This window comes from Lipotes vexillifer, unplaced genomic scaffold (assembly GCF_000442215.2).
Source record: "Lipotes vexillifer unplaced genomic scaffold, Lipotes_vexillifer_v1.1 scaffold889, whole genome shotgun sequence".
Lineage (NCBI taxonomy): Eukaryota > Metazoa > Chordata > Mammalia > Artiodactyla > Lipotidae > Lipotes > Lipotes vexillifer.
Window position 1 is genome coordinate 765,892 of NW_006788335.1, and position 26,912 is coordinate 792,803.

Here is a 26,912-nt window from a genome sequence, read left to right on the forward strand (position 1 = left end):
GCATTCCCCCGCCAACAGCCGGCCGAAATGAAGCTTCTAGTTGATCCCTGGGCTTCTCACCTTCACAGCTTCAGAGAAGTGCCTTTCACAGAACAGGCAGTTACAGCCACACCACATCAACATCCCTGCATAGCCAATCCTCCGCAGTGCCTTCCTCAGCCTTCATACAGTTCCGGTTCTGTCTCCTGCATCAACTCTTAGAGCTTTCTACATCTGGGAGCCAGGGAGGACTCTGCTGAATAAACAGAAAGCTTCTGCCAAACAAGCATCCGTGTGTGTGTGTGTGTGTGTGTGTGTGTGTGTGTGTGCGTGTGTGTGTGTGCGTGTGTGTGTGTGTGTGTGTGTGCGCGCGCGCGCCTGGATGCGGGTGCAGTTTGCTAGAGCTGCTAATGGAGCAAATGAATAGTTGAATAGTTTGAGAATGGAGATCACAGACAGTAGCTGCCTCTCTTCTCGAGCTGTGAGCATCTTTTATAAGAGACAAAAGCACCAAACTGGCTGAATTTAAAGCTACAGAACATTAATTCACCATCCACATTTGTATTTTCACTTAAAACCAGATAAGGTTTAGAGAATAGCTTAAAGAAGGTTAAAAACATTCTAAATAGGATAACACTGTCTAGGTAGCTTGCTTCAATAAATACAAAGAGAAAACAATCTACCCATGTTTCGACAAAGGACTAAAAGATCGCCAGGACAAATTTCTATGCTTTTCTAATGTTTCTCTCTTATTTTCATTTTAGGTTCACAAAATCATTTAAATGAAAACTGAGCAAGAGAAAGACTTCTTGTGCAGAGCATGAGACCCTGAGTCTTTTTCACTACGGAAAAAGGGAGAAAAAGCTTCTGAATGAAAAGCATTAAGGTCTCTGAAGTTTAAGCAACAGATTAAAACACCACAATCGTAAACCTGAGCTCAGCTCCTGTACCATCACATACTATTTATTCAATACCCACGATACTGCATGAAAGAACTGAATGTCTTGAAGAAACTGTTTCTGCACTGAAAAAGTCACTTTGGGATTTATCCTTAAACAACCTATCAGATCTGAGCTTTATTTCTTCATTTATAAAAGTAGTTTTGGGAAATGCACACGGGAAGAATTTTAATGATTATAAAATATAGTGTAGCGTGTACAATGTATAATAGCTAGTAACATTTTTTTGAAGTTAACATGCACAAAGGTTAACATGAAGACAATTTGATATAGTACAGTATAGTCCTTTCTATGAGCCTAAAGCTGTGATCATTTCTATACTTAAATTTAAGTATGGGGCTGGAAGCTCAAGCCAGCACAGTACTGAGAGGTCAAAGAAGGTTCTTCTATCAGCATTCACCAGCTTCCTTAGCATTGTTCATTTAAAATCAGAGAAAGTACTCTGAATGGAATCCAAAGTATCTTGAATGAATTTGAAGAAAATTCTGGGTTAAAACCATGGCTCCAGAAATTCCTCTTTTATCTCTAGAGGCACAGAACTCAGACCTTGACTCTCCAGAACAAATTAATAAAGAGTTTTATGACAATACAAGTTGTGTCTTTGCTTAAAAATTAGGTTATAAGGTTTCAACAGAGTAAATATTTGTTTCTACAAAAACAATGACAGGGCTTCCCTGGTGGTGCAGTGGTTAAGAATCTGCCTGCTAATGCAGGGGACACGGGTTCGAGCCCTGGTCTGGGAGGATCCCACATGCTGCGGAGCAACTAAACCCGTGCGCCACAACTACTGAGCCTGCGCGTCTGGAGTCTGTGCTCCACAACAAGAGAGGCCGCGATAGTGAGAGGCCCGCGCACCGCGATGAAGAGTGGCCCCCGCTTGCCACAACTAGAGAAAGCCCGTGCACGGAAATGAAGACCCAACACAGCAAAACTAAATAAAATTAATAAACTCCTATCCCCAATATCTTAAAAAAAAAAAAAAAAAAAAAAAGACAAAAAAACAACAAAAAAAACCCAACCCTGCACTGCTAGCATCAACATTAGCAGATGTTTGCTTAATTCTGTTTATTAGCATTTTAAATATACCTTCTTTTAAGACAATTATATTCATTGTAGAAAACTTTGAAAACACGAGTGGGCATAAAAGAAAGCAAAATTATGTGTAACCTCATCATTTAGAAAAAACCAAACCAAACATTTCTGTCATGAGCTCTTTTATTCTCTTTCCTTCCCACTGAGATCACTGAAGCAAGTGTTGAGACAAGGTGTCATAAGATCAAAACTGCCTTGACTGCATGAGCTGCCATATGTAGAGAGCAGCCCTGAAGAGTTTCCTGGGTGTGTAAGACCTTGTGTGTAAGAAATGTTCACTGTGTATTTATATGAGAGTCATGATCTTACCTTACAAAAAATTATTCTCAAACAGTTTTTGAGGTTCCACCAAGATGCTAATGAATTTACCCAAGTTGTCAGAGAAGTAGCCCTCACTGGCTGCCTTAGCCTGGGTACAAGTCTTCTTGGCTCCCAAAGCAAATCTCAACTGGCAATAGAACATTAATTTTGCTACTTTCTGGTTCTTTTGATTTTTTTTCTCTTGCTGATTTTGTTTGTTTCTGCTTTATGATAAATTACTCCTCATTGATGGCAGCACAGAGTGAGAATTTGATTTTAAAAAATTGACCATGCGGTGGTCTCTTCAGAAAAGTGATACACAATAGATCTATTTTCTGTTGGGTAATAAACCAAAAGAGAATTCAATTTGTTAGACTTTTCTTTTTGCTCATTTGTCTATATTGAGCTCAACTCAATTAAAAATGCTGTATATATTATAAAGGGGAACAGCTCTTTGAGATCTGTACTGGTAAGGTTTTGTGCTTACTTTTGATTCATGGCTGAAGTTGTAGAACTGAAGCCATAGCTCTCTGTGTCTGTGTCTGTAATTCAGAAAGATCTTGACTTCTTGTTGTGTAAGTATAAAATGTTTTCCTATTTTTAAAAGACATTAAAAATTAATTATAATAGCTCTTAAATTAAGGGGTTCTGTTCTCGTTGGTTTTATAGAGCTAAATAAGCACTTACGTATCAAATATTCTTAGAAGTCCAAGAAAATGAAGTGAACATGTAATACTTCAAATATGTTAGGCAAAGAAAAAAATCCTTCTTACAGAAACTACTAGTTCTGAAACATTTAAAAAATCCAAATTCATATAATTAAGTTAAATATTTTGCAAATCAAGACTAGATTTGTAAACAAGAAAAAAAAAACAAAGAAAAAAGATTAGTTTTGTCCAAGTATAATACTGCACACATTCTAATTTACTTAGGTTTGTTTTAATTCACGTTAAAATTAAGCTGAACTTCCTAAATTTACTTATACAGGTTTACTGATCAAATAAGTTAATATTATTCTTCTTACATAATGTCTGATATTTAGAAAAATGAAAATTTGTGTTCATCTAAATTGAATCGTAATACTGAATAACTTTTTTTTTTGCGGTACGCGGGTCTCTCACTGTTGTGGCCTCTCCCGTTGCGGAGCAAGAGGCTCCGGACGCACAGGCTCAGCGTCCATGGCTCACGGGCCCAGCCACTCCGCGGCATGTGGGATCCTCCCGGACCGGGGCACGAACCCGTATACCACGCATCGGCAGGCGGACTCTCAACCGCTGCGCCACCAGCGAAAACCCCCTTAAATAACTTGTTATATCAATAGCAATTATGTGTCAGCTTAAATACCTCCAAGATCTTATGGCAATTTAAAATCTTGGATTAATGTTAAATGAAGCTAATTAACAAATAATTCTTAGATGCTCAGATAAATTTCTAAGTAAATAGAATACTAAATGTTGATTATTAAGCATAGTTTTAAGTTGATATACATTTGCTTCTTATTTGTATATGCTATTAGAGTGGCTATATCTTCAGGTCATATTACCAATCGGGTTCATTTTGCCACTTTAAGAAGGTGTAAGAAAAGTGGGAGGCTGTAGAAAATCTGTTATGTGTATTCAGGAGCCTTTCTGTTCTGCTAACATCCTTGTGTGTGACAGATATTTCTTATTATCCATTCTCTCCACCTAATCTTCTCTCTGAAATATGTTATAATTGATATAGGAGGTTCGAAATACGCTAGGAGCAACAGTACAAGGTGTAAAGTCCTTTTGTTTTTGAAGGAAAAAGAGCATTTTTGTCCCAAAGTAAAGTGACAGTTTGTTCCAGAATTTGAAAGAAAGACAAATCCTAGAAACTGAATTTGATTTGCCTTGGTTTATACTACTGAGATCTGAAAAGAAGATATGAAATACGTCCAAATTTTGCAAAATTCAATCAGTTTTGATGGGCTAGTTTCTTTGGCTTACTGATTAATGCCTTCATCTACCATATGAAAGATTATTCTTTATCTTCTGTGTAATTTGCCTAGATAGCAGAATAACTTTCTGGCTTTATGTTGGATTTACAATGTTCTTAATGATTAAAAAAACAAAACAAAACAACCAGAAAGAACAAAGGTTTTTTACTTGTGAAAGAGCTACGTTCTTTAAAATTGCATTCCCTTACATGTTTATTATAATGTTTTATTGTCATTTTGATTAAATAACCAAGTACTGTTTCTCATCCATGCTCCTATCTTAATCAAGGGCCCAAATCTCTTTCAACAATTCTTTTGATTTTGCTTTCCCAAGACTGGCTCCTAAATATAGAAAAATGAAACTTTCAGGTTAACTGTTACACCTAAAACTATCTTTGAGAGTCTCATGGAAAGGAATGTACAAGGTACTGTACAAACTATTGCTACTCCAAAGAACAGACCCTTAGGTACATGTTTCTGAGCTGACATCACTTAGATAACTTTCAGGATTTACCAGTGGACTAGACCAGGATTTCCATGATGCTTTTCAGTCCAGAAGCAGATGTTTCATGAAAGCAGACTGCTGACCCAAGTTCCATTTGAGCAAGAACTAACTATACAGGATGGAATGAACTGATGAAGGAAATTTTATTGTGGTTTTTTGTTTAGAATACTGTTGATGTTCTCTTAATGTTCTATTTTTTGTGGCTACATGAGGAAGCCCTTTTACTTTCTTCTTAAACTATTTCTAACTCACATTTCAGTAGACTCTGCTTTTGTGATCTAAAATAAAACATTAAGTGGTATCTGATTTTCACTGAATCAACAGCATTCAGAAACTTACTGAGTTTTCCTTAACTTTTTATGGCAATACAGTTATTTGTATAGGATCAATACTAGTATCTTATCTCCTTTTTATTAGGATATAATTAGATTTTGTAACCATACATACCTGGAATGTCATATTTGAGAAAGATTCTCATTTAATCATACATGAAAAACCACATTAAGAATAGCTGACTTTATATATGGAGCCAATGTCTAAAAAGAAGCCCTCCCAGGAAAACCGACCTGATGCCTGATTTACAGGGCCCCTGGCTTAGCGGTGGTATGGAAGGTCACTTACTTCCTGGCAAGCCTCAGCAAATGCTGGGCACCTAAAGATGAGATTAACTCATTCAAATTTATCAGCTCTGTAGATGAAATCTAGTCAGAGAGTTTCTTAGGTGTGGTTTCCTAACCTTGGGATAGTAAATAATAGAGGTCTTTAAAAGTACAATCTAAGATTCTTTACGAAAACTTCCATACAGAAGTTAACCTTGTAGCCTTAGTAATTGTTCAAAACTGTATCACTGTGGATTTGCAAAGAAAACTCAAGGCTGTCTGTATGATTAATTAGCACTCTTAATGCATCTATGTAAATAATCAGGTCAAACCTAAAGAGACCAACTATTTTGTGATCAAGAAAAATCTTTGGAAATTATTTATGATCACAAGAGGGCTGGGAGATTGTCAGCAGAAACTGTGAAAGACTAAAATGGTAAAAAATTTTACGTGCCCTTTCAAGGGAATATCTGGTGTTGTCTATTGGATATTTTGGAGTTATCTGATAGTATAAAGGTCTGCATCTTTGTCTCTGGCTAGGTTATTGTGAAACTCTGTAGAGACGGAAATTACCTTGTGGACAGCGCTGGTGATGAAATACAAATCAATTTTGTCTGGTAGAGAATATAAATTTCTCTAAGTCTAATTCTCATTTTAATATCTTACTGGCTCCTAATAATTGGTTAATTAGTGAGTTAAATACAATCTTTGACATATGTTCCTTTTGTATGAGAGTCATAATTTTACCTTTGAAAATAACCTTTAACATTTGGGTCCTTAGCTTTTATTAATATTTTGTAAAGCATCTAATTAAAAAGCAATTGTTTAATTCTGCCTGTTTTAATAAGGCTCTTACAAAAGAGCTAAGAACTACTTTTACATTTTTAAAGAGTTCTAAGAACAAAAAAACAAAGAAGAATATGTAATACAGCACTTCTGTGGCCCTCAAAGCCTAAAATATTTACTATCTGGCCCTTTACAAAGAAAAAAAAAAAATGGTTGCTAACCCTTGCTTTAGATCAAAGTTATAGTATCTCAATTGGCATAGATATTTTAATAAGTGTGATCAACTTGACAAACTAGAAGACACCGAGGATTTAGCAGTAAAGTTAAGTTAGGACCCAGACTGAGAAAATAGGCTCCTTTACTAAATACCACCCAAAAATGTATCAGGGATATTTTAATGATAACACAAAAAGTTTCCTTTACAAACAACTAAAAATGTTTAAGTGTTACTTTATAAAGAAACTGTTTAATATTATTTTTTCAATGAGTAGTTTTCAGACTTCTCAATACTGATTAAAGTTTACTGAACATGCCTTTAGATGGAAACAAAGCTGAACACAAGTTTCACTAGAATCTAGTTTTTGAAATAATTTTACACATTGCTGTATACATACAACAATCTGGACAATAACAAAACAAAAATAGTAACAAAAAACCCTACTAAATTCAGAATTATATCTGACAAGAAAATATTTTTTCCCTCAGTAATACAAACCTACAATAGTATCCTTATGGTGTTCAACACTGTTGAGTATTGCGGGGGGGCATGCTGAAAATTTCATAAGGAAATAGATTTTATCCTTCCAAAATTCCTGGGGGAAAGATGTCTTTTAAAAACCTCTTTGTTATGCAACACTTCAAATATATATAAAAGTAGAGAGGATAATGAATTTTAAGCACTCTTTATCCAGCTTCAATTATTAACTCATGGCCAGTACTTCCTCCCTCCCTCGCAATTATTTGGAAGCAAATCCCAGACAAAAGATACTCCTTATAAAAACTAAGACTAATTCCAGAGGCTTTTCTATATTATTAAAACCTACCTCAGCTGTCAGACCTCATGGATACTACTTTATTTTTTGGATAAAATGCCTAATGTTCTCCTTCTCTTTCACGCTTAACTCTATTTTATTCATGAAGGATCCACTGGGGAAAAAAGTCCGAAGACCAAGGAACTTGTTCTGTTTCTATAGATTGACCTTCTTGATGTTGATGCCTGATGACTGGCTGGATAAATTTTTCCAAAAGCGGCAAAAGATGGGGAAAAGTAAAGTTGAATCAAGGAAGAAAAATGATAAATCTAATAAATCAATTACTATCTGTACTTGTAGAAAGCAGAGAACAGATCTGCAAGGAAGGCACTGAAGTTAAAACCTGTCGCATCAGTTGGCTGTGCATTCCTCAAAGAGTCTCTTCTCTTGCCCTCCTCCAGCTGGCAACCAGTTCAGCTAAAAAGTCCCTAACTGTATTAATCTCCCACTGGGATTCAAAAAGAGGTAGCTTTTGACTTCAGTGGCTTTCTCTATGAAAAAGTAAACCCCCATAACCAGCCAGTGGGTGGGGGAGCAGAAAAATGACAAAGCGAGGAACTGTAAAGGAGTTTAAAATCTTTTGAGATTAGTATAGTCATATGAACCTCTAAATAAGGCAAGTACTTTATTTTACTGCTTAGAACCAATTAGTTCAGAAAGGAGAGCAAGAGAAGCTTTTGCTTAGTGCCAAAGCCAATACCAGAATTATGAGGTTTTAGGAAGGAAGAAATAGAGGCACTGACCTTCTTTAGAAATTAGTTAAATTACCTGTCTTCCTATTCGAGACAATTAACTGAAGAAGTACCATAAGCAGTGCAGGTGGCTTATTTAGGCTCTGCCTACCTCAAAGGAATCATGTACCACCTAAGGGGCTCAAAGGCGTTTGGGGAGCTATTTCACATATGTAAAGTACCATAAAGCCCTGATGGGAATATCAGCCTCCAATCAAGGAAGGGCCAGGTAACCCCCAAGCACCACCTGCAAAGCAAGTACAGAATCATACAGCAATTTGTGTCATAAGATGAAATGGTATATTAAAATAGTATCTGTGAGGTCATGAGACATAGTATAGAATAGTGGTCTCCAACCTGAGGTGTGTAAAAGGGTCATGCTGTTTTACAGATTTCCAAGGGCCCAATAGAAAGTGTACATTCACCCATAATGAAGTCGTATATGCAGATTAAAATGACAAATATTTAATTTTGTCTGAAATTTTAAGTACTCCAGGTGGTATCATTATACTGGTGCTGCTCAAAAATGCTGACTGGCTCTTAATTCCTAATTACTTTTCTTTTTTTCAGGAAAAATAATATATGTTGTTTGTAAACAAACATTTTCAAAATAGTAGGCTTATGAGGAAGAAAAAATATAGCCTTTAGCGGGACCAAGTTGATTTCAGTTTTCTAAGTGAGGTCATACCTTCAGTGTTTTTCAAAAAAATTTTTTCTTTATTGAGGTAATATATACAAAACACAAAATTTACCATTTCAACCATTTTTAAGTGTACAGTTCAGTGACATTAAGTACATTCACAATGTTGTGGAACCACTGCCATTATCTATTTCCAGAAATTTTTCATCATCCAAAACTGAAACACTGTACTCAGTAAGCAGTAATTCCCCATTTCCTCTAATCCCAGATCATACCTTCAATGTTAAAAAGAAAAGGCATGACATGATACTATACATAGAAAAGCCTAAAGATGCCACCAGAAAACTACTAGGGCTAATCAATGAATTTGGTAAAGTTGCAGGATACAAAATTAATACACAGAAATCTCTTGCATTCCTACACACTAACAACGAAAGGGCAGAAAGAGAAATTAAGGAAACAATCCCATTTACCACTGCAACAAAAAGAATAAAATACCCAGGAATAAACTGACCTAAGGAGGCAAAAGACAGAAAACTATAAGATACTGATGAAAGAAATAAAAGATGACACAAACAGATGGAGAGATACACCATGTTCTTGGATTGGAAGAATCAATATTGTCAAAATGACTATACTACCCAAAGCAATCTACAGATTCAATGCAATCCCTATCAAATTACCAATGGCATTTTTCACAGAACTAGAACAGAAAATTTTACAATTTATTTGGAAACACAAAAGACCCTGAATAGCCAAAGTGATCTTGAGAAAGAAAAACAGAACTGCAGGAATCAGGCTCCCTGATTTCAGACTGTACTACAAAGCTACAGTAATCAAGACAGTATGGTACTGGCACAAAAACAAATACAGATTAATGGAACAGGATAGAAAGCCCAGAGATAAACCCACACACCTGTGGTCACCTAATCTACAACAAAGAAGGCAAAAATATACAATGCAGAAAAGACAGCCTCTTCAATAAGTGGTGCCAGGAAAACTGGACAGCTACATGTAAAAGAATGAAATTAGAATACTCCCTAACACCATACACAAAAATAAACTCAAAATGGATTAAAGACCTAAATGTAAGGCCAGACACTAGAAACATAGGCAGAACACTCTATGACATAAATCACAGCAAGATCCTTTTTGACCCACCTCCTAGAGAAAGGGAAATAAAAACAAAAATAAACACATGGGACCTAATGAATCTTAAAAGCTTTTGCACAGCAAAGGAAACCATAAACAAGATGAAAAGAGAACCCTCAGAATGGGAGAAAATATTTGCAAATGAAACAACAGACAAAGGACTAATCTCCAAAATATACAAGCAGCTCATGCAGCTCAAAATCAAAAACACAAACAACCCAATCCAAAAATGGGCAGAAGACCTAAATAGACATTTCTCCAAAGAAGATATACAGATGGCCAACAAACACATGAAAAGATGCTCAATATCACTATTAGAGAAATGTAAATCAAAAGTACAATGAGGCATCTCCTCACACCGGTCAGAATGGCCATCTTCAAAAAAATCTACAAACAATAACTGGAGAGGGTGTGGAGAAAAGGGAACCCTCATACACTGTTGGTGGGAATGTAAATTGATACAGCCACTATGGAAAAGAATATGGAGGTCCCTTAAAAACTAAACACAGAACTACCATATGACCCAACAATCCCACTACTGGGCATATACCCAGAGAAAACCATAATTCAAAAAAACACATGCACCCCAATGTTCATAGCAGCACTATTTACAATAGGCAGGACATGGAAGCAACCTAAATGTCCATCAACAGAGGAATGGATAAAGAAGATGTGGTAAATATATACAATGGAATATTACTCAGTCATAAAAAGAATGAAATTGGGTCATTTGTAGAGACATGGATGGCCTTAGAGAGTGTCATACAGAGTGAAGTAAGTCAGAAAGAGAAAAGCAAATATCGTATAATAATGCATATATGTGGAATCTAGAAAAATGGTATAGATGATCTTATCGGCAAAGCAGAAATAGAGACATAGATGTAGGGAATAAATGTACAGATACCAAGGGGGAAAGGGGTCGGGTGGGAGGAACTGGGAATGCCCTGTGGTAACCTAAATGGGAAGGAAGTCCAAAAGGGAAGGGATATCTGTATGTATACGGCTGATTCATTTTGTTGCACAGTGGAGACTAACACAACATTGTAAAGCAACCATATTCCAATAAAAGTTAATAAAAAAGGCAAAATAAAACAACTCAAACTTCAAAAGTATATGGTAAACCATTAGAATATGTTCAAGCATATTCTATGCCTGAGAAACTACCACTTGGAGGAAATACATAGGTAATGCTATATTGTTTTAGAAAATGTTATTCGCCACAGTAAGGAGCTGTTTTCTTGCTATGCTCCATGAATGTCAGATCTACATAAGCCATCTACTGAAAATCCTTACTTAATATCTATTTTATACCTTGCAATCACAGGTAAAGAACAGACCATACTGGACTCTCAGGAATAAAAAAACAAACACATTTTTCACATTCTCAGAAAATATAAAAATTGCTAAAAGAGCAAGAAAATGGCTTTTGAGGACTAGTTCAAGTCCATGTGAGAAGAACAAGGATTGACTCAATTTATTCTTTCCAAAATCTTACTAACCATAGATGGCTTCGGCGGGGGAAGATATGAAGCTATTACATTTTTAAAGAACCTGGCTTCATTTTTCTTTGTTGTTTAATTTCCCACTAAAGTGCATACAGCCCTAGTGGTTCCAAATATTCTTTAAGAACAGCAAAATAAAAATACAACCAAGAAGGAGTAGGAAGCAAGATGAAGACACGTATGCTATTAACTGGCTACTTATGAGAATATAATGCCTTCCAAACTTCTTAAAGTTTGTTATAAAAAAACAATTTAAGGGCCAATTTCTCATTCCTTTGCCCTTTCTCTTGAGATATCATCACATTATAGTATTCTATTGTTTCATGTCATTAAGCTTAGAAAACAGGCCTTATTATATTAGTAAGATGCGGTTGGAAGGCTGCTGGTCTGCAGAAGAGATGGAGTTGAGTCCTTGCTTTGCTATCCAACAGCAACAAGTTGCTATCCAACTTGTGTGTTTTATGGAGCTTAAAATGAATCAAGGTTTAGTACCTAAGAAATAGGACTAGAGCTTGCAAGGTTGAGGTTGAAAAACTAGAGAATGCATAAATAGGATAATTGAAGACAACAGATGAATTGTCAAAGGAAAATGCAAAGACAATAAATATAATATTTAGCTATTTACACCAGAACATATACTTAATACTATTAAATATTTATTAAATGAAGGAATAAATGAGTAAGTAAAACTCTGGGAATAGTTAAAATTTAGGACAAAAGACAAAGATAAATTTTACTCTGTTGCAGATTAGATGATCTCAGAGTAAATATTCACCTGTCTCCTGTTTTTTCCTGAGACATTATGCCTTAACGTATTCTGCCATCTACTTTGGTAGTTTTAACCTGAGAAGTCAAAAGCTTGAAGAGAGGTGAGAAACTAGAGGTGTTCTTAGTGAAACATGATAAGGACTGGACTAAAGTAGTGGCAGAGGAAATGTGAAAGAAAGGCCTAGTGCTTCTTCTGAAGAAGGAACCAATAGGATTTGTTGACTACATGTCGGAGATGAAAGAGAAGAATGAATAAAGATGAGGCCCCTGTATGGGAAAAGAATCTAAAAGAGAGTGGATGTATGTATATGTATAACTGACTCACTTTGCTGTACACCTGAAACTAACACAACATTGTAAATCAACTATACTCCAATAAAATTTTTTTTTAAAGTTAAATAAAAAAAAAAAAAAGATGAGGCCCAAGTTTCCAGTCTAAGAGAGTGATGATGCAATAGGGAAGATGAAAAACAGGGTTAGTTTTAGGAAAGACAATTATGAATTCAAATTTAGATATTTTGAATTGCAATAAGGAAACGATAATCATTTAGAAATTGTTAGAAAGAAAGTGAAGCTGGAATGCTGATCCCAAGAAAAGGATCTCCTAGAGATACTTCTATTAACTAGTGTCAGCATTTAATGTAAGATGACAAATATGAAGCCAAATATTTACATGTTCTTTGGCCCAAGTGTGCTTACATTAAATAGGAACAGCATATAAGTGAACAAGTCTTGCTGAGGTCAAAGCAACTAACTTCTAAATTCCAAACTCACATCAGGTTTATAGAAGTCAAAGTGGCTGAATGAGGATCTGTACTGTTCCTGAAAATATCACAAGCACAGGTTCACTAAGCTGAAGCTAGGAAACAACTCACTCCAATGAACTCACTTCAATGAACAGCAATCAATGTATATACAATAGATATACACACAGCAATAGTATACTTTTGATTATAATCACAGGGGAAAAGGAAGAAGGAAGATAACGCACACCTTCTACTGGGGTCAATAAATATGTTCTAATATAAAAAGTATAGAGAATTAATGCCCCTTCAGATACTAATTTATTTATTATATTAAAAAAATCTTAAATTGATGTAGAGTTGATTTACAATGTTGTGTTAGCTTATGGTGTACAGTAAAGTGATTCAGTTATATATATTCTTTTTCATATTCTATTCTATTACGGTTTATTTCAGGATATTGAATAGTTTCCTGTGCTATACAGTAGGACCTTGCTGTTGATCTATTTTATATATCGTAGTTTGTACCTGCTAATCCCTAACTCCTAATTTATCCCCACCCCCCACCCCCTTTCCCCCTGGTAACCATAAGTTTCTTTTCTATGTCTGTCTGTTTCTGTTTTGTAAATAAGTTCATTTGTGTCACAGTTTAGATTCCACATATAAGTGATATCATATGGTATTTGTCTTTCTTTTTGTCTTACTTCACTTAGTATGATCATCTCTAGACCCATCTACATTGTTGCAAATGACATTATTTCCTTTTTTATTGCTGAGTAGTATTCACATTGTGTATCTATGCCACATCTTCTTTTTTTTTTTTTTCCTGTACGCGGGCCTCTCACTGTTGTGGCCTCTCCCGCTGCAGAACACAGGCTCCAGATGCACAGGCTCAGTGGCCATGGCTCACGGGCCCAGCCGCTCCGCGGCATGTGGGATCTTCCCGGACCAGGGCACGAACCCGTGTCCCCTGCCTCGGCAGGCGGACTCTCAACCACTACGCCACCAAGGAAGCCCGCCACATCTTCTTTATCAATTCATCCGTCAACGGACATTTAGGTTGCTTCCATGTCTTGGCTATTGTAAATAGTGCTGGTATGAACACTGGGGTGCATGTATCTTTCCAAATTAGTTTTTCCTGGATATGTGACCAGGAGTGCGATCATATGACAACTCTACTTTTTTAAAATTAATTAATTAATTTATGGCTGCATTGGGTCTTCGTTGCTGCATGTGGGCTTTCTCTAGTTGCAGTGAGTGGGGGCTGCTCTTCGTTGTGGTGCACGGGCTTCTCATTGCGGTAGCCTCTCTTGTTGCGGAGCACGGCCTCTAGGCACGCAGGCTTCAGTAGTTGTGGCGTGTGGGCTCAGCAGTAGTGGCTTGTGGTCTCTTGAGCGCAGATTCAGTAGTTGTGGCACACGGGCTTAGTTGCTCCGCGGCATGTGGGATCTTCCCCGACCAGGGCTCGAACCCGTGTCCCCTGCATTGGCAGGCAGATTCTTAACCACTGCGCCACCAGGGAAGTCCAGCAACTCTCCTTTTAATTTTTTAAGGAACCTCCATACTGTTTTCCATAGTGGCTGCACCAATTTACATTCCTGTCAACAGTGTAGGAGAGTTCCCTTTTCTGCATACCCTCTCCAGCATTTGTTATTTGTAGACTTGTAATGATGGCCATTCTGACTGGTGTGAGGTGGTACCTCATCATAGTTTTGATTTGCATTTCTCTAATAACTAGCGATGTTGAGCACTTTAGATACTAATTTAGACATCCAAGTTTCCTCAGAAAAATATCTTAGATGTAAAACAGGGAATGGTACCAAATAAGTGCCGTGACAAGAGCACCAGGGTGCTAACAGCATACTGCTACCCCTAATATCCGTACTGCTGGGGTTCTCCCTTTCTAGTGAGAAAAGAAAAGAAGAGGGAAGGGCAGAGGGAGGTGAAATATGCCTGGGGACTCTGCTTCCAACCAGGGTTACTCCTGACATTTTGGCCATTATGTCATCCATGGGCTCTATTCACTAAAGCCAGAATCACTCCCCTCTCCACGATCTTTGCGACAACCAAAATACCCTCTCACATTTCCAAAAGCCAGGGTGGGCAGTGGGGTGGAGAGGTGGAGGTGGGGTAGGAGTTGATAAGTTCCTGGACACCTGAACTTTACAATTCAAGAATTTTCATGAAATATGGTTCATTCATTAAATATCTGTAAGCCTTCAATCTTGATTTTACTTATCATAATCCAGTAATAAATGCCACCATGTTCACTGGCCTGATTTCCTTAGGCTCAACCTATTTGAAATACTTCCAAAAAAAAAAATCTCATATAACAATAAAATGATGTATTCACAAAAGAGAGAGGAAATCCTGTTCCGAGGTTTCTGTATTCCGTTAGACTACATGTAGGTTTGCTATAGTATTTGAATGGGTTAATTAACACAGGCTATCACTAAACTCTGTAATTTCACTATGGTAACAGTGAAATAAGGACTTACAGCCGCAGGTCAACAACCTGGAGTCCCAGTGAAACTACTCATAAAGTAAGGCTCCCTAAAAGTTATGAGACCAATTTATTTATAATTACGTAAAAGAAGGGGGATACATATGGTGGGGCCTACATTTGCTTCTGGTTCTCCAGGACCAGGCAGACAATGTAGGCTCAATAAATGTCTGTTGAATGAATCCATAAGAAATAAGAATATAAATCATATCACCTCAGATACATGCTTATGCTATTTAAATCTACAAATAGTTGTGGCTGGTTTCTGAATTGGAAGCTTCCATTTTTTTGCATTCAATGTTTTACAGAGCCACCTGATTGCTAAACAGTGTTTGTTTATGAATTAATTTTAGTCCTCTAAGGATTGAGTTAGTTTCTGATATTCTACAACTACATAAAAGGTAGAGTTACAAATTTTTTTTTCTCCACAGAATTCCAAGCCACAGTTGTAACAGACCGTAAAAGATAGTTTACCCCATGATTAAGTGAAAGCGTCCACAATTAAAATGAGGAGACAAATTTCTCACATAAGACTAAGAAGCAATAAATATGGAAGACCTCTGTTTCCAAGCCATTATTTAGAAAATCAATATGGAACTGCCTCTAGTTTGTTCTTGACTTTGGCAGTCACTCAGGAAAAAAACATTTTCTATCTTCCCATGAATATTTTCTGACAAAATTACTTCTATCTCCTAATGATTTGATAAAAATTAATTTTCAAAACATTTTAAAGTTAAAATTAACTTTAAAGTTTAGATGATTGCTAAGGCTTCATAGGGTATTACAGAATTTGTAGACAATTAGTCTAGGGAGCTGGAAAGGAAAAGTCCTAATTAAAATTCCTAATAACTTAGTGCCTTCTCTTGCACATTAAGGGGAAAACTTTAATAAGACAAATTTGCCCACGATCAACTGACAACAAATGTTCTTTGTTCTTAGTGGCTCCTTGTAAACAAAACTGAGATGGGGATATTGTTAAGCATCTCTCTTATTCTTTTCAACTACTGGAAACTCTGTTTTCTCTCAGGGTGTTTTATGTTGTAAGTATATCAACAACAATGTTTCTGTTATAAAATCCTAATATTAAGGTAATATTAATAATCCTTCTTTTCTAGAATTTTAATTTCAAAGAATGACTAAGACAACCTAATTTTTTTCCCCCCTTTGGCTGTGCCGCACAGCTTGTGGGATCTTAGTTCCCTGACCAGGGACTGAACCCAGGCCCTGGCAGTGAAAGCACCAAGTCCTAACCACTGGACAGCCAGGGTATTCCCAAGACAATCTAATTAAAACGTATTGCAATGTAACAAGAGCTTTGTCTGATTTAGGTTAATTAAAATCTTACTGACTAGGTAAGATCCCACAGTATCTAAAATACTTTGAGTTAAGAGATCTGCTAGAGAACCTAGTCACAGCATCTAATTTAGTCCCCGTGTTTGCTTTCTCTTTAATTGAAAATGGTGTTAAGAACAGTTGACCCTTCCATAAATCACATAATGTGGTGACTTATGCTTTATGTCTGAGAATACCACTGGATTCCAACTTTACAGCTCAAAATTTAAATTATTCTTTTCAGCTGCTTGACATCTTCAACTCTAAGCATGGCAATGTCTTTAGCCAAGGATTAATGAAGAGGTTGAAAAGGACAGGAAGCAAATTGCAACAATTCATCAGAGACTGTGTTCCAGGATGATATTTTAGAACTCTTTTCACTCATTCCTTCACTTACTCAGTTATGAATAATCAGTTATAATTTCCCCCTCAAAAGATATGAAAAACTCTCTTAAATGTACTGCTGGGGCTTCCCTGGTGGCACAGTGGTTAAGAATCTGCTTGCCAATGCAGGGGACCCGGGTTCAATCCGTGCTCTGGGAAGATCCCAAATGCCGCAGAGCAACTAAGCCTCTGTGCCACAACTACCGAGCCTGCACTCTAGAGCCCGCGAGCCACAACTACTGAAGCCCATATGCCTAGAGCCTGTGCTCTACAACAAGAGAAGACACTGCAATGAGAAGCCTGCACACCGCAACAAAGAGTAGCCCCCGCTCACAGCAACTAGAGAAAGCCTGTGCAGAGAAGCGAACACCCAACGCAGCCAAAAATACATAAATCAATTAAAAAAATTTTTTTTAACGTACTGCTGAAATCTAGATATCCTATGTCTTCAGAATATCCCTACTACTATAGTAATCCTATTAAAAAAGGAATTGAGTTTAATCTAGGGTAATTAAACTTAGAAAATCTAATGCCCTAGGAACTAGGGCTTCTTTTGTAAAGTACTTATTTATGTACTCCTAACCACTGGTCTTTAATAGTAACAATTTAATGCTAAGGAGACTGAAAATTTGTCTATTTTTCGAAGAATTAATAGCAACCAGAAAATACCTTTGTACACCTAATTTTAACATTAATAAGAAAACTGAGCTCAGTTCCCCGACAGGGAGCCAAAAAAAAAAGAAGAAAAAAACCTGAAGCATTACAGTTTTACCTTAAGACTCTCAATGTTTTAGAAACTTTGGATCAAGTAAATGTTTAAAGTACATATATACACCATATGGTTACACCCATTTCACTGTACATTTTAAAATTAATTTTAAATTTCTATTTATTAATTGGTAGGCTACAGAGATTAATCTCATGTAAATTAAGGTATGCCATTCTCATTTAAGGCAGATTTTGTTTCAGCAAAATAATGTGCAAATTAAGGATTTACATATAGAACGATATTTATTACATTTAAAAATATTATACTGGACTTAAAAGTGGCTATTTAAAGGAATCTAGAATGACTGCTTTTGAAAGTAAATAATCACCCTACCAAAAGTTATAAGGCTTTGTCTAAATCCAGATTTTCCTATATACTAGTAGTTCTAGTTTAAGTCCAGTAAAATCCCTCATTTAACTCCTATGAGTACTTTGTAATCAAAGAAAAATAATCAGTTAAGAAATTGCTTTTTAAATCTAATAAACTAGAAAGAGAAAATATGCTGTTTGAGACCTGTGTCTCTGTCCATTTCTGAGTCATAGGAAAATGTGTTACTTTATTTTTAAAATCAATCTATACATGTCTGTACCTGTTAATTCTGAATCTGCTAAAATCTAAAGATCTTGAGAGGTTATCTTGTGAAATAGTCTTATTTTACAGGTGAGGAATAAAAGCTCTTACATGTTAAATGAATCCCCAAGTTCCTATCTAGTTGTGATAGGGCTGGGACTATAAACCAGGTCTCTTGAGCCTCAGCCTCTGGCTGATATTATTCTCCTCTTTAGAGACAACTGAGGCTCTAGTGGCACTACAGTCTAGAACCCTTGCCTCCAAGGTGAAAATGTTCACTCTGATAGTCAAAACCACAACCACCTGGTCAGTGAGAACCAGTAAGAGTTCTGCCTTACTCTAATCCTGCTTTCATGCCCCCAAAGAAATAATTAATTGAGTATAGTCTTTATCTTGCTCATTGTTTGAGGTATGAACAGCTGCCACCTGGATGTCCTGCACTTGGCTTTACTATTTCTCCCTACCCAGCTCCAAAACCCAGAGGTAATTTTTATATAATTAACTCAGTGGAGAGTAACAGTGAGTCAAATGATGCAAGCAATTTACCAGAGCTTGTACTGGGGAAATCTAAGATAAACAGACAAAAATTAGATTGTTTCATATAATAACCTATATTTGATAAATCATGTATGATAAAATGTATGTATGATAAATGTAAATGTAACGTAGAATGTAAAAGCAGCATTAGTTTAGGAAGAAGTATGTAATAAAAGTTCCATCTTCCTCTACTGCTTTTGCAAATTTTGTGACCTAGTTGGCAGTTCTCTTCTTCAAAATGAAAAGAGCTTTTAGAAATTAAAAGAATTATCTGAATAGAGAGAACAAACTACTGGTTACCAGTTAAGGAGAGAGGAGAGGGAAGGGGGAAGGGGCACCATGGGGAGAGGGGATCAAGAGGTACAAACTACTATGTATAAAATAAATAAGCTACAAGTATATATTGTACAGCACAGGGAATATGCCAATATTTTATAATAACTATAAATGAAGTATAACTGTTAAAAACTGTGAATCACTATGTTATATACCTGAAACTTACATAATACTATAAATCAACTACAGTTCAATATATATATAAAAAAGAATTATCTGAAGACGCAGAATTATGGTAAACTTCCTCTAGACTACTCACTCCCCCATTTACTTCTTTTTTTTTTTTTTTTTTTTTTTTTTTTGCGGTACGCGGGCCTCACACTGTTGTGGCCTCTCCCGTTGCTGAGCAGGCTCCGGACGCGCAGGCTCAACGGCCATGGCTCACGGACCCAGCCGCTCCGCGGCACGTGGGATCCTCCCAGACCGGGGCACGAACCCGGGTCCCCTGCATCGGCAGGCGGACTCAACCACTGCGCCACCAGGGAAGCCCTCATGTAGTCTTTACTCTTAAAGATTTGTTTTCTAATTATCAGCTTCCTACTGTAGCCCATTCTGTTCCTAATAGCTCTTTTGTGAGAATTATCCTGGAGTATTAGATCTTTCTGAACACCTTAACTCCAGGGATGGCCATTAACAGAATAAATGAAAAGCCTTTAACTCTAGGACACTTAAAAAAATTCCTATGGGGCTTCCCTGGTGGCGCAGTGGTTGAGAGTCCGTCTGCCGATGCGGGGGACACGGGTTCGTGCCCCGTTCTGGGAAAATCCCACACGTCGCGGAGCGGCTGGGCCCGTGAGCCATGGCCGCTGAGCCTGCGCGTCCGGAGCCTGTGCTCCGCAACGGGAGAGGCCACAACAGTGAGAGGTCCGCATACCGCAAAAAAAAAAAAAAAAAAATTCCTGTGAACCCACCGGATAACTGTAAAATAGGATGATATAGGATCCAATTCCCTAATAAGGAAGAACGCTTCACTTTGGCACAGCAGGGGATGTCAAAGACATTTAATATTGTTGAACTTCAACTGGGCATCAAAACATATTCTTCTCATTTTAAAATTACAAACACTCCCTCTCCCTCTCTCTCTCTCTATATCTATCGGTGAACTTCTCTGCGTATACTGATAATGTAAATACCTAGCAGTGTATCAGAGAGTGTATGTTTTATACTTTGATAGAAATTACCAACTTGTCCTCCAGAAAGATTATAGCAATTTACAAAACTACCCATAGTGTAGGTGAATGACTGTGTCAGCTCTAGGTATCAAACTTTTGTATTTTAATTAATCTGATAAGTGAACATAAGCTCTCATTTTAATTATCAATTGCATTCTTTTAATTATGGGTAAACGACCATCATTTGATATGTAATTTGACCATGCATATTCCTTTTTCTGTGAGCTCCTTGGGACCCTCATAAGAATGTCTTCCCTGAACTTGCAATCAGTTCCTAGATTGATTAAATTAACATGTTCCTACATCTTTCAAACAGACAATATGTATGAGGAACCACTAAAAAAAAAAAAAAAAAACCAACTTGAATTAGGCTTCTCCACTCCCCAGGAATGATTCTATATAAACTTTTCCTCACACGGTTCTACCGAACAAAAAATACTGTCTTCCACCCAAGTACCAATTCTAAACAGTTTGAATTCTCTATTTATCCTCAGACTTCAAACAACCACTAAACTTTTCATTAAGAGCAGATAATAATGAAAGGACATATTCTAATCATATTTCCTGGGCTTATATATCTCAACTTTTCTTATTTGTCTGGAAAAAGAATTGTGAATTGTTCCCCAAACTATTTAAAAATCAAGGACAGGCTCCTAAATATATCTAACTGGTAGAGGAATCCCTGTACTTTAGGTACTGAAGATGCACATGCAGTTCATACTCATACACATGCACACGTGTGCTCATGCCCTTCCCTTGCCATCAACCTCCAACCTGCCCCTTACATATGGAGGTTAGGACTATAAACAAGAAGATGACAATTATGGTGATTTAGAAAGGAGCATCTCTGAGGTTGTCTCTTCTGTATTAGACCTCTTTAGACTATTTATTGAAGAGAAAAATGTTTTCCTTCCTACCTCCAACCCTGTCCCCATTCCACCTTATAACACACACGCACACACACTCCTGTCCACGCTCAAGGTGATACGTATATGAATTTAGGTCCAAATGAGCCTACTTTTAGTTTAAAGGACTGTTGTTATTTAATTAGAATCAAATTAGTGACATTCCTTACTCTCCAGCTGAAAGTAATCTCCCTTCTCTGAAGTTCTAAACTGTATCCTTTTTGTTATATATTACCTTCCTATTTTCATTTTTTTGCAAGCTTTTATGTTTTCTAATAGAGACCACAAGTCCTTAGATCAGGGCTGTGTCCTACACATCCCTGAACTCCTTACAGCACCCACCACAGTACTTTATACTGAGTGGCCAGTCACTGCTTTCATTCTTTTTTAAAAAATTATTATTTATTTATTTATTATTTATTTTTGTCTGCGTTGGGTCTTCGTTGCTGTGCACAGGCTTTCTCTAGTTGCTGTGAGCAGGGGCTACTCTTCGTTGCGGTGCGCGGGCTTCTCATTGCGATGGCTTCTCTTGTTGTGGAGCACAGGCTCTAGGTACGCGGACTTCAGTAGTTGTGGCACACAGACTCAGCAGTTGTGGCTTGTGGGCTCTAGAGTGTAGGCTCAGCAGTTGTGGCGCACGGGCTTAGTTGCTCTGCGGCATGTGGGATCTTCCTGGACCAGGGCTCGAACCTGTGTCCCCTGCGTTGGCAGGAGGATTCTCAACCACTGCACCACCAGGAAAGCCCTGTTTTTCTTATATTAAATGAGTTCATACTTGTAAAGTGCTCTGAAAAGTGCCCACACATGCAAGTGCCACTGACGTTTGTTAAATATTATAAATGAAAGAAACATCATTTTTCTCTTCTCTCTACTGAATTCTTCCTATCAGCATGATTTTTTTCCATCTCCCACCTTAAAGAAATTTCTTTTTGACTGCATTTCCTCTACCAGTTACTCCCTACTTCTCTTCTCCTTATTACAGTAAAACTCTTAAAAATGGTATAAAACTCACTGTCTTCAAATTCCTCTCTTCCCATTCTCAAAGCCATTCAACTGGATTTTATCTCATTCTATCAAAAAGTTTTTGTCAAGGTGACCACATCGTCACATTACTAAATCCAAAGACGAGTTCTTAGTCCTCATCTTACTTACCTATCAGTGTGGCATGTGACACAGCTGATGTCTCCCCCCTCCTATGAAGACTTTCTATAGTTGGCTTCCAGTACACATACTCTCATTTCCCTCCTCCCTCACAGGCTCCTCTTCCACTTCTCAAACTGGAGTGCTCAGGGCTCAGAGCTTTTTCCTCTGCTCTTCTTTACACTCATTCTCTCTCTTGATGACTTCACCTAGTCTCATGACTTTAAATATCATCTAATTGTGATACCTTCTTAAATTATATTTTCAGTCTCGACATCTCCTAAATTCCAGTCTCATACAGCCAACTGTCTATTCGACATTCCCACTTGGATATCTAATAGACATTTCAAACTGAACTCTTCCTTTTTCCCACAAAACCTGCCCCACCAGCAGACTTTTTATCTCAAGGACAAATCCATTCTTCCAGCTGTTCAAGCTAAAATCCTTGTAGTCATCAATTTCTCTCTTATAGCCAATCCACCAGAAAATCCTGTTGGTTCTACATTCAAAATACATCAAAAATCTAAATACTTCTCATTATCTTCACTTCTACTACTTTAGATTGAGCCACGATCATATCTCATCTGGATTACTACGATGGCCTCCTCACTGGTCTCCCTTGTTGCCATATAATCTATTCTCAATACAACAGCCAGAATGATCCTTTAAAAACCTAAGTCAAATCACGTCACTCCCCTGCTTAATTTTTTCTATGTGTCCTCCTTACAGTCAAAGAGAAAACTAGTCCTTAAAAATGGCTTTCAGGGGCATACCTGATTTGGCCCTCTGTGTGGCAGATTAATAGCACAAATTCATCCAATCTAGTATGCCCTTCCCTTTACAATTTGACTTTCCCATTCCTCCCATCAAGAGATGGAATCTATTTCCCCATTCCATGATAAGGTCCAAGGTTTGGCCATGGACTTGTTTTGGCCCAGTGAAACATTACCAAATGTCACACAAGCAGAGACTTGAAAAGTGTTTGTGCCTGGGGCTTGCTTTCTCTTGCTATACTGAGACCTTCAGCAGGCTTTACAGTTCAGTCAATGACAACTCTATCCTTACAGCTGTTCAGGCTAAAATCCTTGTACCACAAGGAGAGAGCCTCAGCTGTACCAACCGCCAAACATGTCTTGAACCACCTAACAACTACAGTGACTCCCCAGGCAAGACCAGCACAAGAATACCTAACTGAGCCCAGCCCAAATACCTGACTCGCAGAATTATGAGCAAATAAAATAGTTGTTTAAAGTCACTAAGTTTTGGGGTGCTTTGTTATACAGCAATAGATAACTGAGGCACTCGATTACATCTTTGACACCCCAATTACTACCACTCTACACTCCCTTATTCTTACTCTAGTCACACCAACCTCTTTCCTATTCCTTGTATTCATCAGGAACACTCTTGCCTTTGTTCTGTACCCTCTGTTCGGAACACTCATTGCTCAGACAGCTGTATGGCTAACCTGCTTGCCTCTTTCAAGCCCTTCCTCAAATGTCTTCTTTAATGAGGCTTACACTTACTATCCAATTAAAAATGGCAGCCCAGGGACTTCCCTGGTGGTACAGTGGTTAAGAATCTGCCTGCCAATGGAGGGGATGCGGGTTCGAGCCCTGGTCTGGGAAGATCCCACATGCCACGAAGCAACTGAGCTCATGCACCACAACTCTTGGGCCTGCACTCTAGAGCCCGCAAGCCACAACTACTGAGTCTGTGTGTCACAGCTACTGAAGCCCCTGTGCCTTAGGGCCCGTGCACTACAACAAGAGAAGCCACTTCAACGAGAAGCATGTGCACCACAACGTAGAGTAGCCCCCGTCTGCCACAACTAGAGAAAGCTCGTGTACAGAAACGAAGACCCAACGCAGCCAAAGATAAATAAATAAATTTATCCCCCCCCCCAAAAAAGGCAGCCTGCCCCCAGCACTTCCAATCTCCCTTTCCCAGCTTTATTATTTTATGGCCCACACCTAACATACTCCTAGTTAACTTAATAGGCTTATTACTTGTTGTCATCTTCCCCAACTAGAATGTAAGCTGCATGAGGGCAGACAATCCATCTCAACTCCCAAACTCTGATATACAGCAGAATCTCAGTAATTGTTTGTTCACTGAACAAATGATTGGTCTATACCACCCTCTCTTTCAGATAGGATATACTGGAGCTCTGGCATTTAATTTCTGGCATGAATTAAAATAATCAATGACAAATGTTTTTAAGCATTAGGTCAGAGTTCTCAACCTGTTTTCCCTCTAACAGTCTTAAGGGATATAAAACATTCTCATGAGGAGAAGGAAGGCATTTTGAGCACTGGGAGGAGGGAAACACTACAACATGAAACAGTCTCCTTCTGCTGCCGTACTGTACACTTCTCATTCACCATTCAAATCACTATTCTAGCTATTTCTTTTGAATGAAACTCAATTAAAAAGAAATCCCACAATTACAAAATAATGTGGGCAGAACTCTGCATCGTTCCTATGGAATCTGACTTTTATGTGGCATTCTGAGCTCTATGGAGTGATGAGATTTAGGTCAAGCAGCAGTTTGAGGGTTTACATGGGAGGGGAGTTTTGTTTTATCTTTCAAAAGTTCACCATTTAATAAAGTGACAACCCAACGTAAATAACAATTGTTTACATGATAGCATCTATACAGAACCAAATGATTACACATGCTATGTTCTAAATTGTCACTGTAATTTCTGTGCATTTGTACAGAAAACCAAGGCAACTTATACAGATGTGTGGTGCTGCAGGATTATTAAGAAAGGAAAGAGGAAATTATTCATCTTTAAAACTGGTCAACAACTGGGAATATTATCTTATGTATTTAAAATATAAGTTCAATATATATACAACGCATTCTGTAATATCCCACTTCCTGAAACTCTCCATTTATTTCCTAGAGTCTGATATGTTTTCCCCTCTAGAGTTTTCTTCCTTCAAAATGTTTATTCTGTAGCTTTCACAAAGTGTGTTGCAACCTCATGCAAGGAGGTTATATGTAAACCCCTATCTAGAGCACTTTGATGTATCCAGATAGCCATATTAAGAATTTGAGAAACTGGAGCAAGTACCTCATTTCTGAACATTTTAATCATTGTTTCAATAGGAGTATTTTAGTTCACCAGATTTGACAAATACTTTGGGTAAGTGAGACAGAGACATGGGTAGTGAAGCAAGGAAACACAATCATTTACTCAGGTACTAAGTATACACTTTTGGCAAGCTTCCTCTACTCATGGATTAATGCAATAAATGGAGAAAATAAAATCAATTATAAATATTTAGATTATGTTTTATGTTTCCCTCCTCTTTTTGGACTGTCAATAATGGTGAAAAAGGCGTTAACTTCTGTTTTACTATCAGTCTCCACCCCCTATCCTTTTAGGGTTTACCTATGAATTCTTTCCTTTTGACCACCCCATTCAACCTGGGATCGCATTCTTAATAAAACATAGATAAGTAAACTGACCTTTTATTACCTCAGAACAAACAGAGACGTGCCAGGGTTTTAAAATCCAAGAGACAGAACAAACAACAGAAAAAAAGGGTACAGAGCAGGGAGAGGTACAATCTGTTAATAAAGTTGGCATTTAAATTATCAACCATAAGGAATAAGAGTAATTTAATATCAAACTTCAAGGTGAAAAATCTGTTTGGATCTTAAATCCAATGGCTCACACCAAACAATATTAATAAACGTTAGCTTTAGAATCACGTAAAACTACAAAGAATCTGCTCTGCTTTAGCATTTATCTCAGAAAATATCTATGCATCATTTATAAAGCCAACACCAAAAAACCATGGTAAAATCAAGCTATAGGAAAGGTTTCGTACGCATGATTATGGATGAAATGTGAAAACGGTGGTTGTGCTGCATAAAGCTGGATCACCCTCCCATCTAGCTGTATCTCAGGGACTTGCTCTGGTGATCTGAAGACATGAACTTAGCGCCAAGATATATGCATACTGCTTTACAATTCAGAAAATTGACAAGTCTTCGGGAAATATACACTGAAAACAAGTAGCTGAGTAATAGGAACCGTTTTTGTTTTTTTTTTAATGTGAGAAATATTTCAAATGGTTTTAATCCAAATTCTCATTTGTTATGCATGCCTGGCATCTTCAAATTTAACCCAAGCTTTTCCCAAGCTGCCAAAGGCAAACGAAACTCTTTTGTTCATTGAAGAAAACACTTATTTTTGGATTACTATTTAGCCTGAGAGAGTAAGGATGACATTTACTCTGCACTGAAACAGCCCATCATACGGGAGAATGGGGGCACTCTGGTATGATCTCAGCATGACCACACAGCCAAAGAACACCCTGTGCATTCTGCCTAAACACCTATGGGTAAAATGAACAACTAGGAAACACATAATATGCTTCTCAGTTATTGTAGTCTCACACAAGTCAGACCCAAAATAGCAAATACCCGTGGCTGAGATCTACTGCTGAAAAATGCTAAGTTTCAGCAGCTCACAGCATTTCCTGTGTCTGTCTATTCAACC

The 26,912-nt window shown here is 37.5% G+C and overlaps 1 protein-coding gene across 4 annotated transcripts in view; it reads right to left on the reverse strand.

Annotated features, from left to right (window-relative positions):
• The window catches only part of TMCC1 (transmembrane and coiled-coil domain family 1), a 171,005-nt gene that overhangs the window by 44,228 nt on the left and 99,865 nt on the right, over window positions 1-26,912 (reverse strand). The gene's annotated exons all lie outside the window — the stretch shown is intronic.